Raw genomic sequence first — 15,215 nt, 5'->3', positions numbered from 1 at the left:
GTGAGCTAAAAGATCTCTATGTGTACATTTTGTTCCACATCACGGCATCCTAAATATAAATGAGAATGGAACCTCATTGCATGTCTTATTCATTATTTTCCAGACACACTTTAGCCTCTATAAAGATTCGTTTCTTGGGAGAAACACTGCACTTAGGTTGTACCTTGGGTTTGGAAATCTGTGTGGGGAACTACTGGTTGGAGCTAAGAGCTAGGAGACTCAGATCTGCTCCCTCATCCCCTGCTTGGGCTTTCACCTTCCCATGGGTAGAAGAGAAGGAATTCCCCTCTCATACAGTATTGTTAATCAGCTAGTTTCAAACCCAGGAGATGTTCTTCCCATGGCCTCTATGTGGTGTGAGTGTGTGCCTATCCAGGGAGATGTAAAATTGCTATCTACCTCCCGGCTGGGATGGTACCAGCAACTCAGCACCTATGCAAGTTTGTCAAAATGAGCAAAATGGCTTTATCAGGAGTTACTTATGGAGCAGTGAATGGCAATGCACAACCACAATTTCCTTCTCAGCCTGAGAGCTATGCTTTCTGTGGCTTGTATCCCCTCAGGGGAGGAAGACATGGCAATGTCTTTTGTCACCTCCATAGGTCTTAAGACTGACACCTACACAATGCTTACTAGGTGCCTTTAAATTCTTTGAGTAGCCAGATGGCCAAGCTAGAGACTACAGTATACATCATATTCATCCATATCTGGTTTGGGATATAATCTGGAGAACTGCTGCTGTGTACCGGCCATAGTGACACAATGGGGAAATCTTGGGTGATAGTGTGACCCCATTACCCTGGGGTTAGTGTGGAGCAAGTCGGGTCATGGGTAAATAGAATCTGCCCTTCTTTGGAGGTTAACACTGGGCTTTCCCCCAAGCAAGCCCCTATCATCACTTATCACCCAGTGCACACACCCATGGCTTCATTCCAGCCCACACCCTGCCACGTGAGGCTGAATGAAAACTCTCTTTGTCTGGAACAATCTAGATGCATTCTGTGTACAGCATGCTCACACATGGAGGGAGAGTTTCACAGAATCAGGCTTCTTACATGTATCATTCCCACCTCTCTGAGTGGAATGTTTACCACCAGGACACATTTCCATTCTTAAATATTCAAGTGCCCCTGCTGTGTGAACTAGCCAGTGTTATTAGTACCCTTGAGTCATGTTCTTATTTTCTGGTACTTAGGACTTGTTGGCCAAAATGACAATCCTGTTATGTATTAGTTGAGTGAGGAATAGCCCTTCATGTTGACATTCTGTCTCTGCCTCCTTGTTGTTTCTCTGTGAAGCTGGCTTGATAGATGGATCCTGTGACAGTCCCAAATTAGCTGTTATGTGAAATCTGAACACGTTGCTTTCCTGTGAAAGAGCTATACTGTGCCTTTGTTTACCTTCTTGTTGCTAAGACTTTAACACAAGCTCAGGTGCCAATAGCCTTTGTGTTGTGGGATAGTCTACACTCATCGCTCGCTCCATTTGTGCTTCTGGCCAAGAAGAATACACCCAGAAAACAGTAACAGGGAAGTATAAAATAACCATTGAATAATTATTTCTAGAAAGTTTCTAATTCCAGAAGATCCAAACTTATTACATAGTTGTTTTTGTACAGGAGGGAAATTCTTTCCAAATTACAGCAGTGTTGGGACGGTCCTTCTTGAGGCATCTTGAGCTATTTCTCTCGGGACTGGCACCTTCCAAACACACACAGCTCTGCCTCTCCACGGCTGCTTGTCTTTGTCCATCCACATGCATTTGCCAAATCGTCTGCATCCCTGAAAGCCTCTGTGCATGCCTCAAATTAGTCATTACCTGGAGTGTTTGAATGCTATACACAGGATTTGGGGTAGGAGGGTGCTAAAGAAAGATCTTGTGAGTAATTTCATCATCTGTATACAGATAAAGAGAACGTTTGTTAATAGCCTTGTTTTTCATCATTGTGAAAACCTGTCAAAGCTAGCCATGCACTTAATGATTCTGAAAAGAAGTTTCTAGAAAACATGAGATGCCCATGTGAAGAATGGACACCACAGTGTCAAGGGTGTCGTTTATAACTACCTCTTGGCCATTTGGAAGCAATACCACAGTTCTCCAATCATTCATATTGAAACAGTTTAATGGTGATGTGTAAAAGAACTCATGAATAAAGTGTGTTCATCCAGTCTTAGCCATCAGGCCTCTCATAGAGGAATGAGCCTCTCATAGAAAGATGAGCATCTGTTAGATCTAGAGAACCAGACTTAGCGGAGCCACAACCAGAGCCAGGGCATTGCCCTACAGCAGTCTGCCTTCCACAGTTCCCCTAGTGGAGGACAGTAAATTAGGACAACAGTCCCTCATGAACAGCAAGGCATGACTTTGTAAGTCAAGGACAACGGTCCCTCATGAACAGTGAGGCATGGCTCTGTAAATCAGTTTTCTGCAGAATGACTGGTTGGCATTGCTTTCCTTCTCTTTATCGCCACTAGACGTGCATATCTGTATGTGCCTTCTTCACTTCTGGAGGAATCTATACTATCCTCAGAGCCTCATGGAATCTTGACATTTGCAGTTATTTACCAGTGTTCTCTTCTTACTCCCATCCCCATCCCATAGTCTCCAGTTCCTGAAAGTTCTTAGTGAAATGGATCTGTATTCTGGGGTGTTTTCCCCTTGCTGTTTCCACTGGATTCGAATAAAAAGCAACTCCCTTCATCTAGTTCAAGAAAGCAATCCCATTCACTGCCCCCACAGGGTGTTTCTGGGTTGGTAACTTTATGCTTGTGTTGGAAGCCACTGACTTGTGATTCACTGTGCTCTAGTGGGGCAAAGCTCCGTGTAAGCCTAAGTGCTAAAATATTTCAAGTTGTAAAGCAACCCATGCCCCACATCATGACACACTGAGATGTGCCTGAAAATCTGTGTTGTGTTAGCGTCACAGGACCAGGGTGGTCCTCCAGGGCCCATGTTCTAGTACAAGAAGTGGCAATGCATGCCTACAACTCCAACACCAGAGAAACAGAAACAGGAGACACTCTTGTGCTTGCTAGCCTGCCAGTTTAGGCAATCAGTGAGCCCCAGGCTCAGCAAGAAACCCTGCCACACAAAAACAAAGTGGAGAGCAATTGAGGAAGACACTTGACACTGACCTCTGACCTCCAGGCATAGATGTATGTATACATGTGTGCATGTGGACACACACACACACACACACACACACACACACACACACATATACATGCACACAACAAGAAAAAAGGGAGATAGAAGAGCCCCCTCCCCCAGCAAAGCACCTTGTATTCTCATCAAGCACTGGGCTCCAAAGACAGGTCTTGATGAGAGGCGAAGCATGCGCATAGGATGGTTACTGAAGGATAAGAACAAGGAGAGATCCTGGGAGCCCTTCTAACTTGCAGAAGGCACACAGCAGGTGATAGTGGAACAGCCTTCACAAAACCCTAGAGCCCATGCTTTCCCCTCATTCCTCAGAGCTCCTTCACATGAGCTATACGACAAAAATGCTCACAGGGATGTAACCCCCTGTGCTGGTGTGGTTAAAGAGCTCCACCCAACAGACAAACCTGTAGTTGAAGCCTGTGGGACAGCTCCATGGAGTAACAACAAAGCCAGTGGTGTGAACCAGGCTCAATGGCCCTAAGGAGACCTCCTAGCATCACATTTGTGACACTCTCAGACTCAACTTCTTAACATTTAACTATTTCACTCAATCATAAAAAAGGGGTGGGAATGGAGTCAGAACTATTCAACTTACCAAGACCCTACAGTTCCCTAACAAGTGAATCAGAGACGTTACAGGATTTAAATTTTGCCAGCATCCTGCGCCACCCCAAGTGTGGCTCCCTCCTTCCTCTTCTCCACACCCATGTTCTGACAGGCTGCAGCTCCTCCCACTAAATTAATATTTTATTTAGTTCATGGCCATGGGTGTTACCTATAAAAGAAGCAATCTTGTTTAACCTTTTCCTAAATGACACACCCTTAAATGTCATAAGGGGATGTCAGGACTGAATAAAGGGAAGTCTACCCAAGAAGATAGGTAGAATAAAGTCCATCTGCCTGAGTGAGGAACACATGTGTAGATGCTGTCTGGAGTGTCCCTGGACTGAGGGTCTCTATGGCTTGACTTGTAGCCCATACCTGCTGCTGCAAGCTTGGAGCTCAATAAAGGATTCCCTCATCAAGCATGCAGAAATAAGATGGACCCATAGCATTAGTCTCTTTTCCCCCACATCTACAATAGGCCAAACGATTTTCCAGAAAGCCCTTCCCTCTTCTTGAATGGGGGGTTAAAACAGAAAAGAAAAAGTAAACAAAACCAGCAACTGTACCAGCAGAGCCCATCCTTCGCCACCTGTAGCCTGTGTCTCCTCTCCTCTTTTCATGACTGGTGGGGCCTCTCAGTCTATTTGTTCCCCACCCCCAGCCGAGCTGCCACTGCCCCAAGGTAATAGAAAGCATCAGGCTTGAGCTGCCACCTCTCTAGCTTCCCCATTCATCTAGTCTCCATGACAACTTCTCCAGGGAATGCATTCTTATATCTTATATCTTATATTCTTTTTTTTCTCTTTTTATTATTATTATTAATTCAAGTTAGGGAACAGGCTTGTTTCACATGTAATTCCCCTCTCCCTCTCCCTCCCCTCACTCCCATTCCTTCTCCCCCACCTCCAACCTATCCCCCACCCCATCCACCCATATCTTATATTCTTATTCTTATATTCTTATATCTTATATACTGGACCAGTATCTCCATCTTCGACTTGACTTTCTCCATCTAATAACTTCCCTTTCTTTCAAACTTCCATCTCTTCCTGTTGGTGTGTGGTCAAAGTGCTCCAACTCTAAAACAACAAAATGAACAGAGAAACCATCCCTTGTCTCTACCTTCCTCATAAATGGATGACCTCCCCACTCCAACACACACACACACACACACACACACACACACACACACAGTCTCTCCCCCTCTTCCTCTCCCTCCCCCCTCTCTCCAACTTTCAAAGGAGCCATGCTTTTTATTCCCCTCCTCAGAGCTCCATCTTCTGCAGTGTGGCATCAGGGTAAGCAGAGAAGCTGTGGTGGGGGAGACTCTGTCTCTGATAAGGTGGTGTCCTCTTTGTCCCCCTCCTCACTGTCTTCTTACACTGTGACTCCTTTGACTTTTACAGTCTCTTCCCTCCAGCGGCTGCTCCTACCCTCCCATCAACCACCTGCCTCTTTTCTTCTGTTGGTCCCTTCAGTGTCGCCATTGGATTCTCTCTTTGGTCTTTCTTTTTACGTGTTTCCTTCTTCCTGTGTGAGCCACTCAACACAGCAAAGAAACAGATCCCGCCACCATGTTTCAGGCTCCAAACCAGTCCATCCTCACTAGCTCTCAAATGTGCTGATTTTCTGCAGTTTCTATTTATTTTAATGGATTTTGAACTATGAATCTTGGTCACAAAAGATACCTCAGCCAACCTAAAACTCTGTGCTCTAGCACAGTTGCTTGCTGTAGCCTTCAATTCTACCTTTTAAATATCACTTGTAAAGAGGAATATAACACTTGCTTTCTGTTAAAAAAAGAGAGAGAGAGAGAGAAATCATAGAAAGTTGTATAAAATATGAGAAAATTTGATATGTAATATTCTACTTGACAGAAATATTTACAGTAACTCCTGAGTTTATTTCGTTATAATTCCCGTGAAGGCTTCTCTAATCTATGTATTGTATAGAAGTATATTGTGAAGTATCCCAAATGCTTTGTTAGGGTTTCTATTGCTGTGAAGATACACCATGACCACAGCAATTCTTACAAAGGAAGACATTTAATTGAGTGGCTTACAGTTTCAGAGATTTAGTCCATTACCACCATGGTGGGACAATGCAGTATGCAGACAGACATGTGCTGGAGGAGCTGTATGGGAGACCTCAAAGGCCACCCCAATAGCGACACATTTTCTCCAACAATACTGCACCTACTCCAACAAAGCCATACCTCTTAATAGCTCCATTCCTATGGGGGTCATTTTCTTTCAAACCACCACATCCCACTCCGTCGCCCCCGTAAGCTTGTAGCAATATCATAATGCCAAAATGCATTCAGTTCAGTTTCAAAAGTCCCCATAGTCTATAACAGTCTCAAACTTATTTAAAAGTCACTTCAAAGTCTCTTCTGAAATTCATGTAATCTCTTAACTGTAATCCCTGGTAAAATCAAAATCAAAAAGAAGATCACATACTTCCAATATATAATGGCACGGGATATGCATTACTGGTTCAAAACACAGGGAAGGGAGCATAGTTAGGAAATACGGAACTAAAGCAAGACCAAAAAACCAGTTGGGCAAACTCCAAACTCTGTGTCTCTGATATCAAATCACTCTTTAGATCTCTAACTTCTTTCAGCTTTGTTGACTGCAACACAATCCTTTCTCTTGGGCTGGTTCCACTCCCTATTAGCAACTCTCCTAGCAAGTACCCTATGGCACTGACATCTCCAACACCTTGGTGTCTCCAAGGCAATCCAGGCTTCACCTTCACAGCTTCACACAATGGCCTCTCTAGGCCTCCATTCAGGGACATCCCTGACACATGCCTGGCCTCAGCATCTTTCTTTAGTTACCCCTTGACTCTAAAGCCAGATCCATGTGGCTAAAGATGCCAAATTCTGCTGCTTGCTATGGATGGAACGTGGCTCCCTTGTTCAGTTACATCTTTATCAGCTTCCTCTTTTCCATGGTTTCCTTCACTGCCTAAGCTTGGCTGTCCTGGAACTTGCTCTGTAGACCAGGCTAGCTTTGAACCCAAAGATCTTTCAATTACATCTTAGCCAGCTTTCTGGTTTGGGTGGTTTCCTTTACTGCCTAAGTTTGTCTGTTCTGGAAATTGCTTTGTAGACCAGGATGGTCTCAAAATAGCCTCTGCCTTCTGAGTGCTGGCTTTAAAGGCATGCACAACCATACCTGGCTCTAAGATTTTCTTTAATTCCTTTTCACAAGTTGGAAACTTAGCTTCATGGGATCTTGCCCTGAGGTCACTACTCCCTTTATTCCATTTCTGAATCTGTTTATCTCTTTGAACACAAGATTTAGCTCCATTCCACTTTCTGGTGCTCATTTTCTCCTCAAATTGTGCATTTTGTATTTTTACTTATTCATCTTGCTCCTTTTTATTATAAATCTTCATTAGAATTATTGCCAGGCGTTGATGGCGCACGCCTTTAATCCCAGCACTCGGGAGGCAGAGGCAGGCAGATCTCTGTGAGTTCAAGGCCAGCCTGGTCTACAAGAGCTAGTTCCAGGACAGCCTCCAAAGCCACAGAGAAACCCTGTCTTGAAAAACCAAAAAAGAAAAAAAAAAACAAGAATTAATGCCAATAACCACATGACAGAGTATATATTAGGTTTCTTTGAGATTTCCTCTGGCAACAGAATTAATCTCCAATTTAGCCACAGACAAACTTTTCAGACAAGGACAAAAGGCAGCCATGTTCTTCACCAAAATATCACAAGAATGACCTCTAGGCAACATACTAAAATTCTTTCCTGAAACTTCTGAGCCAGGCCCTCACAGTTCATCAACTCACACTCAGCACCACTGCCATTCATGCTCCTACTAGTATGGCCCATTAAGCAGCACTTAAAGCATTCAACTACTTTTCTAATCCACAGTCCCAAGATCCATATCCCTTCAAACAAAAGCATGGTCTGGCCTATCACAGTATCTGGTACCAACTTCTGTCCTAGTTAGGATTTCTATTGCTGTGAAGAGACATCACAGCCTTGACAATTCTTATAAAGAAAAACATTTAATTGGGTGGCTTACAGTTCAGAGGTTTAGTCCATTATTATCATGGTGGGACAATGCAGCATGCAGGCAGACACAGTGCTGGAGAAGGAGCTGAGAATTCTCTATCTTGACCCATAGGGGACAGGAAGTGAACTGTGTCACTGGGCATAGGTTGAGCTTGGGAGACCTCAAAGCCCACCCCATGGTGACATAATTCCTCCAACAAGGCCACACCTACACCAACAAAACCACACCTCCTTATAGTGCCGCTCTCTATAGGGGCAATTTTCTTTCAAACCACCGCACCAAGTATTTAGGGTTTTCCAGTTCTTTTTCTAATAATGAATTCTAACAATTTCACTTTGGTCTAAGAATATAATTTCTGTGGTTTCTAAGTTGTTTTTACCTTGGTGAACATTTTATAGGTACTCAGGGCTGTGTTGTGTTCAGGGGTAGAGTACTTACCAAGAAAGCAAATGGCCCTAGGTTCCAGATCTTGCACTGAAAAAAATTTCCACAGAGGAACTTGAAATGGGTGTTCTGTTGTTGGTGAGTGAAGTATTCCATGAATGTCAACCACAACCAATTTATTGACAGTGCTGTGTAGTTTAATTATATTCCTACCCAATCCTGCCTACCTGATCTATTTACTACAGAAAATGCAGTATTGAAATCTCCAACTATGGTTTGTCTATTAACAGATTAATTGCAAAAAATGATGAGACAGTATAGCAATATATATATATATGTATATATATATATATATATATATATATACATATATATGGAAAAGACTGTATATATGGCCAATTAATTGTTAGACACATAAATGTTTTATCATTTTTATTTGAATTACAAACAAGATTGAACTACATGACAATCCCAGTTCCCTTCTCCCTCCCTTCCTCCCCTACCACCCCAACTAAAACCCTACCTATCACATATCCTTTCTTCTATCTACACCTAACTCAACCTTTCTGCTCCCTCATGACCTCTGCATCCTTCCTCTTCTTCCCTTCTCATTCTCGTAGCTCCTCCTCCTCTTCCTGTGCTCTCAATTAGACACATAAATGTTAAGGACTGATATATCTTGTGGGAGGATGATTTTTCTATAATTTTGCAAAGTTTCTCTATTGCTGACAATACTATGAAATCTGCTTTGTCAAAAATTTGTAGTCACTTCTTTCTATGCACCCTCTCTCTTTCATGTGTTTGTTGTTTGGCGACAGGATCTTGCCATGCACTACATGCTGGCATGGAATTTTGGGAACTTTCCTGATGCTAAGTTATCTGGTCAATCATTCTAGCATCCCCGGCTTGGTGATTATGGTGCCACTTCACATTGTGCCTTTTATCATCTCTTAGCATGTCTCATGGTCTTTCATTAAATCTATCTGTGATATAACTAGACTAATACATTGGGTGATAGGAATTGAGGTAGATCTTTTGTGTTTTGTTATTGGGTGGTTTTGTTGCTTTTCTTTTTGTCATTCTTATCAGGGGTAGGATACTATTTACTGTTTGTGCAAAGTTGCAAGATGTTTCATTTGGCATGATCTAGTTGGTATTCTTTTTAAAATTTTATCTTTATTTATTTATATTTTGTGTGTATCAGTGTTTTGCCTGCATATAAATGCATCATATATGTACAGTGTCCTTGGAAGTCAGAGGAGGGCAACAGATACTTGGAATTGGAGTTATGGGTGGTTGTATGGGTGGTTGACACCATGTAGGTGCCAAGAACCCAAACTTGGTCCTCTGCAGGAGCAGCCATTGCTCTTATTTGCTGAGCTAGCTCTCCAGGTCCCCTCCCCTAATTTGAGATTCTTATGTGCCATGGTGAATTCTTTCTTACAATGTTGTTCCTTTTCCTTTTCAACTACATAATGAGTTTATCTACTCATTCAGCAACTTAAAGGCTTGAGAGATGGCTCAGTTGGTAGAGTATTTGTCTTGTAAGCAGGACAACCCTAGTTCAAATCCCCAGAACCCATATTAAAAGGCTAGGCATGAAGGTATGTGCTCTTAATCCTGACACCAGGGAGGCAAAGACAGATAGATTCCCTGGGGCTCAGTGGTCAGACAGTTTAGCCTATTTGGGAAATTCATGTTAGTAGGGGATTCTGTCTCAAAAATGCTGGGTGGAAGGTTTCTGGCAACAACATCTGAGGTTGTCCTCTGGTCTCCCACCACCACATCAGTTCTTAATTGCTTCTGTTCTTCCACACTTGGATGACACTTGAACTTCTCAGCTCCTTTTCCCCTCTTTAATTTTTGAAATTAAAATATAATTTCACAATTTGTCCCTTTCCTTTCTTTACCCCAACCTTTCCCATGTGCTCCCCCATTGTTCACTTTCAGTTTCCTGGTCGTATTTATTTAATTGTTGTTACATATACATTGTCTTAGTCACTGTTTTGTTGCTGTGAAAAGACATTGTGACCAAAGCAACTATTATGAAAGAAAAACATTTAATTGGGGGCCTGTTTGCAGTTTCAGAGGCTTAGTCCATTATTATTATGGTAGAGAACATGGTGGCATGTAGGTGCTGGGGCAGTAACTGAGACCAACATACTAAGGGATAAGGAGAGAGAGAGAGAGAGAGAGAGAGAGAGAGAGAGAGAGAGAGAGAGACAGAGACAGACAGAGAGAGACAGAGACAGAGACAGAGACAGAGACACAGAGAGAGACACTGGGACTGGTATGGGTTTTTGAAACTCAAAGCCCATCCCTGGTACTTTCTCCAAAAAGGTCACACCTCGTAATTCTTCAATTCCTTTCAAAGAGTTCTACTCCCTAGTGGCTAAGCAAATACATGAGCCTATGGAGCCCATTATTATTCAAGCCACCACATACATGTATATAATAAATATATTATATATCCCTAAATTTATAACTTTCTCAGTCCATATAGTGTTACACACACACACACACACACAACACACACACACACACACACATATATATATATATATATATATATATATATATATTTATATATTTATCTCCAGGGTTGAGAACTTGGTACTGGATAACCAACTTGGGGACTTTTCTTTGGGAAAGACTATTTCTCCCAGTCTCAACATTTGTTTTCTGTTGCTTGCTGTTCTTTGTCTAGGGTTGAGGCCCCATGACATGTCTCCCTTTGGGTCGGCATATTCATTGGTGCTGTCCTTGTTTCAGTCTTCCTTAGGCAGCCATGTTGACTAGACTTCATGGATGTGGCTTTGACATTTCTAGGAGATGAAATGTCATAGAAAACTTCCTGTTCCCCTAACTTGCAATCTTTCTGCCCCCCTTTTCACTATGATATCTGAACCTTAGGTTGTTGTCTTGTAGATGTATTGTTAGGGCCAAGCACCACACAGTCACTTTTCTCTGCATTTTATTGGTTTTCTATACTGGTCTCCATATGTTGCAAGCAGATTTCTTTGATGAGAAGTGAGGTCTATACTTACCTATGGATATAAAGATAAATACTTAGAATGTTGTGAGGAATTGTGCTGGTTTAGCAAAGCGGTAGTTGTAGGCTTTCCTCCAGTGTTCATGACTTCACTAGCCCAGGTTATTGCCTAGGTTTCCAGTACCAAACATGATTTCCCTCTTGTTAAGGCCTTAAATCAAATTAGAGTGTTGTTGGTTACCACTACCAATATATATATATATATATATATATATATATATATATATATATATATTGTTGCACCCTCAGGGATATTTCATGCTGGTTGTTGTTTTAGTTCATAGGCATCATAGTTGGGTAGGACTATTGGTTGCTTTCCTCCTTTGGAAGCTTGCATGCTGTCTTCTGGTGTCATGGAAACTAGTCCTCAGGGAGGAGGCTGTAACTCAGGGACTCACAGCTTGGTTTCTGTAAGTCCTGTGCCCTAGGTACATGGAGTTTTCAGCCACAGGGACTTGCCTTCAACTTCTGAAAGTCAGGCAACCAAAGGCAATGGCAAAAGCCTATAATGTCTCTTGGGCGACCCTGACCAACACTCAAAAGGGACCTTCTCATGCCTGGTGTTGAGGTTTTTATTAGATGGTCTATGGATCTTGGAGGGGGGGGAACATTGACAACCCAGATGGGAATCCTTCAATTAAACTGTATATTATATGTATACACAGACGTATATGTAATTTTCGGTAGGTAATAATATGATTCCTTATTTTGTTGAATCCTTATTGTTATTTTACCCTTCTTTCACCCCCCTTTCCCTAATTAAAGCTCCCTCCCCTGCATCCTCATTTCCCCCTACAAGTCACTCAACCCTGCTCTTCCCCTTTCTATTGAGCAGCCTCACCCCACCAGTGGTCCCTTTTCACTTTGATGGTTTCTGCAGACTCCAGGTAAAATACTGAATATTTGGAGCCAGAAACCACAGGAGAGAGAGAGAGAGAGAGAGAGAGAGAGAGAGAGAGAGAGAGAGAGAGAGACAGAGAGAGAGAGACAGAGACAGAGACAGAGACAGAGACAGAGACAGAGACACAGAGAGAACATGTATTGCTTGTCTTCCTGGGTCTTGGCCACCTCTCTCGATGTGATCTTTCCTAGTTCAGTCCTCGGCATATGCTCAAAGGACTCATTGTCTCACCCACAGACACTTGCTCAGCAATGTTAACGCCACCCTATTCATATAGCTAGAAAATGGAAGCAACCTAAATGTTCTCCAGTTGACAAATGGACAATGAAAATGTACACATGCACATATGGAGTACTATTCAGCTGTAAATAAAAACGAAATCATGAAGTTTGCAGATAAACAGATGGAAGGGTTCATTTTGACCTGCAGTTCCAGGGGATACAGTCTATCATGTAGGGAGGGCAGGACAGCAGGAGTTTGAGGCAGCTGGCTGCATTGCATCCATAGTGTGGAAACAGAGAGTCGTAAATGCCCATGCCCACTACACTTTCCCTTTATTCAGTCTGGGACCTCTGTCCATGAAATGGTCCCATCCACATACAGGGAGTCTTCACATCTTAATTAACCTAACCTGGATAATCAAACCCCTCAGACTTGCCAGAGATTTGTTTCCATGGTGATTTTAAATTCCATCAAATCCACAACCAAGATTACCCTCACACACATCATGGTTTTCATTTACATTTCACAACCCCCCAACGAAGCTTCCTTCAGTATGTACCTCATGTCTGTGTAGATTTTTTTGTAAGTAATTTTCCTTTTGCTCCTGGTGGGAAGAGTCAATACCTTCCCCTCTTATTCTCTTGGACTGTTTGACTACAGGGTTTCAGCCTCACTGATAGTTTAAACAAGTCACAGGCACTTCTCATCCCTTCCATCTTTAGCCACACTGGCTTCCCCCTCTTGTCTTTGCTATTTCTCCCTTACCCTCTGCTTGAGGTTATTTTGGAGTAACTGTGATATTTGTGTTCAAATTTAGGGGTTTTTTTTTTTCATTTTTGATTCCTGGTATCTACTAACCCAACAAGTTATATGGCTGTACCCAACTTTAAGTGTTCAGAGAAAAATGCTATCTGTATTCCCAGAAGTAAAGAGAGCCAGAAATCAGAGAACACGAGCCCTGTTTAGGACTCTGTTTCCAAGAGTCTGGAAGCTGGGAGAAGACACCAGGATCCACAGTTGTGAACATCATAGGGAACCAGCAAAACTTCCCAGAGAAAACAGCTGCTACCTGTCCCTGATCCTGGCTTTGCACCCCACTCACCCAGAAGAGGTTGCTGGATTCCTTGGAACTGGAGTTTTAGACAGTTGTGAGCTGCCATGTGGGTGCTGGGAATCAAACTTGAATCCTCTGGGAAAGCAGACAGTGCTGTCCTCTTAACCACTGAGTCATCTTTCTGGCTCCCTTTTTCAAATTTCTTAAGGCAACTATCCTAACATAAACATTTGACATCATATTTTATGTCCATTTAGTTAAAAAGTTAAAAATATTCCTTCATTTCTTTAATGGCTTCTTCTTTCACCCATGGCTTATTTAAAGGTGATTTCTAAAGTTAATATGCTTGGAGATTTTCCCAGACATCTTACTTTTATTTAAAGTTAATAATGCTGCCTGAGTCCCAAATTCTCTGATGATTTATGAGGTTACTCTGTCTACAGTAATAGTAATGATTTTAGGGTGGCTCCATTCTGAGCTTACTGTGTTGGCCAGATACTCTTGGTGCATTTTGTCAGCCCTCCTGTCAATGTCTGAAGGTGATTTTAGGAACTCTTTGCTCTTTCTCTCCAGCTGAGGGTCAGGACAGGGAAGATGGCCATCATAGGAAATGAGTTACTATTTTCATAAAGAACAATGGATGCTATAAATGTAATCTTTCTTGTTTACAGTTGGTGCATCCGGCCAGTACAATTTATGTTTTGGACTCTTATGTAGTTCTACTCCTATGCACCCGGCCCAGGATGAAGTGCTGGACTTTGGGGAGCCCCCGTCACGGGCCCTACCCAGCCTGGGAAGTGGAGGGTGGATGGGGTGGGGGGCAGGTGGAAGTTGGGGGGAGGGTTGGGGGAGGGGAGGGAGAAGGGATTGACATGTGAAGCAAGCTTGTTTCTAATTTGAACTAATAAAAAAATCACAAAAAAATTCTACTCCCATGTAGAGGAAGCTGTAGTCACACCTGCTTAGGGGCTGGCTACAGCTTCCCCTACATTCCCATGCATCCACATTTGCTGTTTTTAATAGTTTTTTATATTTTCTGATAGTCAACAAATTCTCAGAGATCCTTGATTTGGGGTATCCGACTCTTTCTTCAGTAATTATCACTAGAATGATAGTTGTCAGGAATAGGAGAATGAAAAGTGATAATGCAGGATGGAGAGAAGGAGAGGGAAGGCAAATGGCAGAGGGAGCATGGGAGGAGGAGGACAGTAAGAGGCGGCCAGGAGTCTACAGCATGCTGGGAGGGCATGAGTGCCGATGAGTGACTTTTGGGACCAGCTCAGTGCACACACCTCTTTCTGCTCCTACAGGCTCTTCTTCTTTCCTTTATCTAGAATATTTCTTTCTGTGTTGTTCAGTTTTCTGTCACTGTGGCAAAATGCCTGAGCTAATGACTTGGAAGGAAGGAAGGTTCACTTTAGCACACTGTGTCATGGGTTTCATGGCTACTTGCCTCCTTGCTTTGGAATTGTGGCCTAGTTCATTGTGATGACAGCACATTGTAGAGGAGTTCTCTTCACTTTGTGGAAGCTGGAAAATAGAGAGAGGGAGGGAGGGAAGGAGAGAGAGAGAGAGAGAGAGAGAGAGAGAGAGAGAGAATAGAGAGAATAAAACTTTATATTAGAAATTGAAAAATACCATAATAATTGGGCTAAAGAGGAAAAATCACAGCAAGAGTTTAAAAAATTTTAAGGTAAAATAGTTACATGATGAAAATAAAATGTGCTTAGTGGTAAATACATTATTTATCAATGCTTCCATTTAACATAGCAAAAGAGACTCAATGTGACAGAGCAATA

This window comes from Cricetulus griseus, chromosome 8 (assembly GCF_003668045.3).
Source record: "Cricetulus griseus strain 17A/GY chromosome 8, alternate assembly CriGri-PICRH-1.0, whole genome shotgun sequence".
NCBI classification, from domain to species: domain Eukaryota; kingdom Metazoa; phylum Chordata; class Mammalia; order Rodentia; family Cricetidae; genus Cricetulus; species Cricetulus griseus.
The sequence above is the reverse complement of the archived record's forward strand: the minus strand, read 5'-3'. Positions refer to the sequence as shown.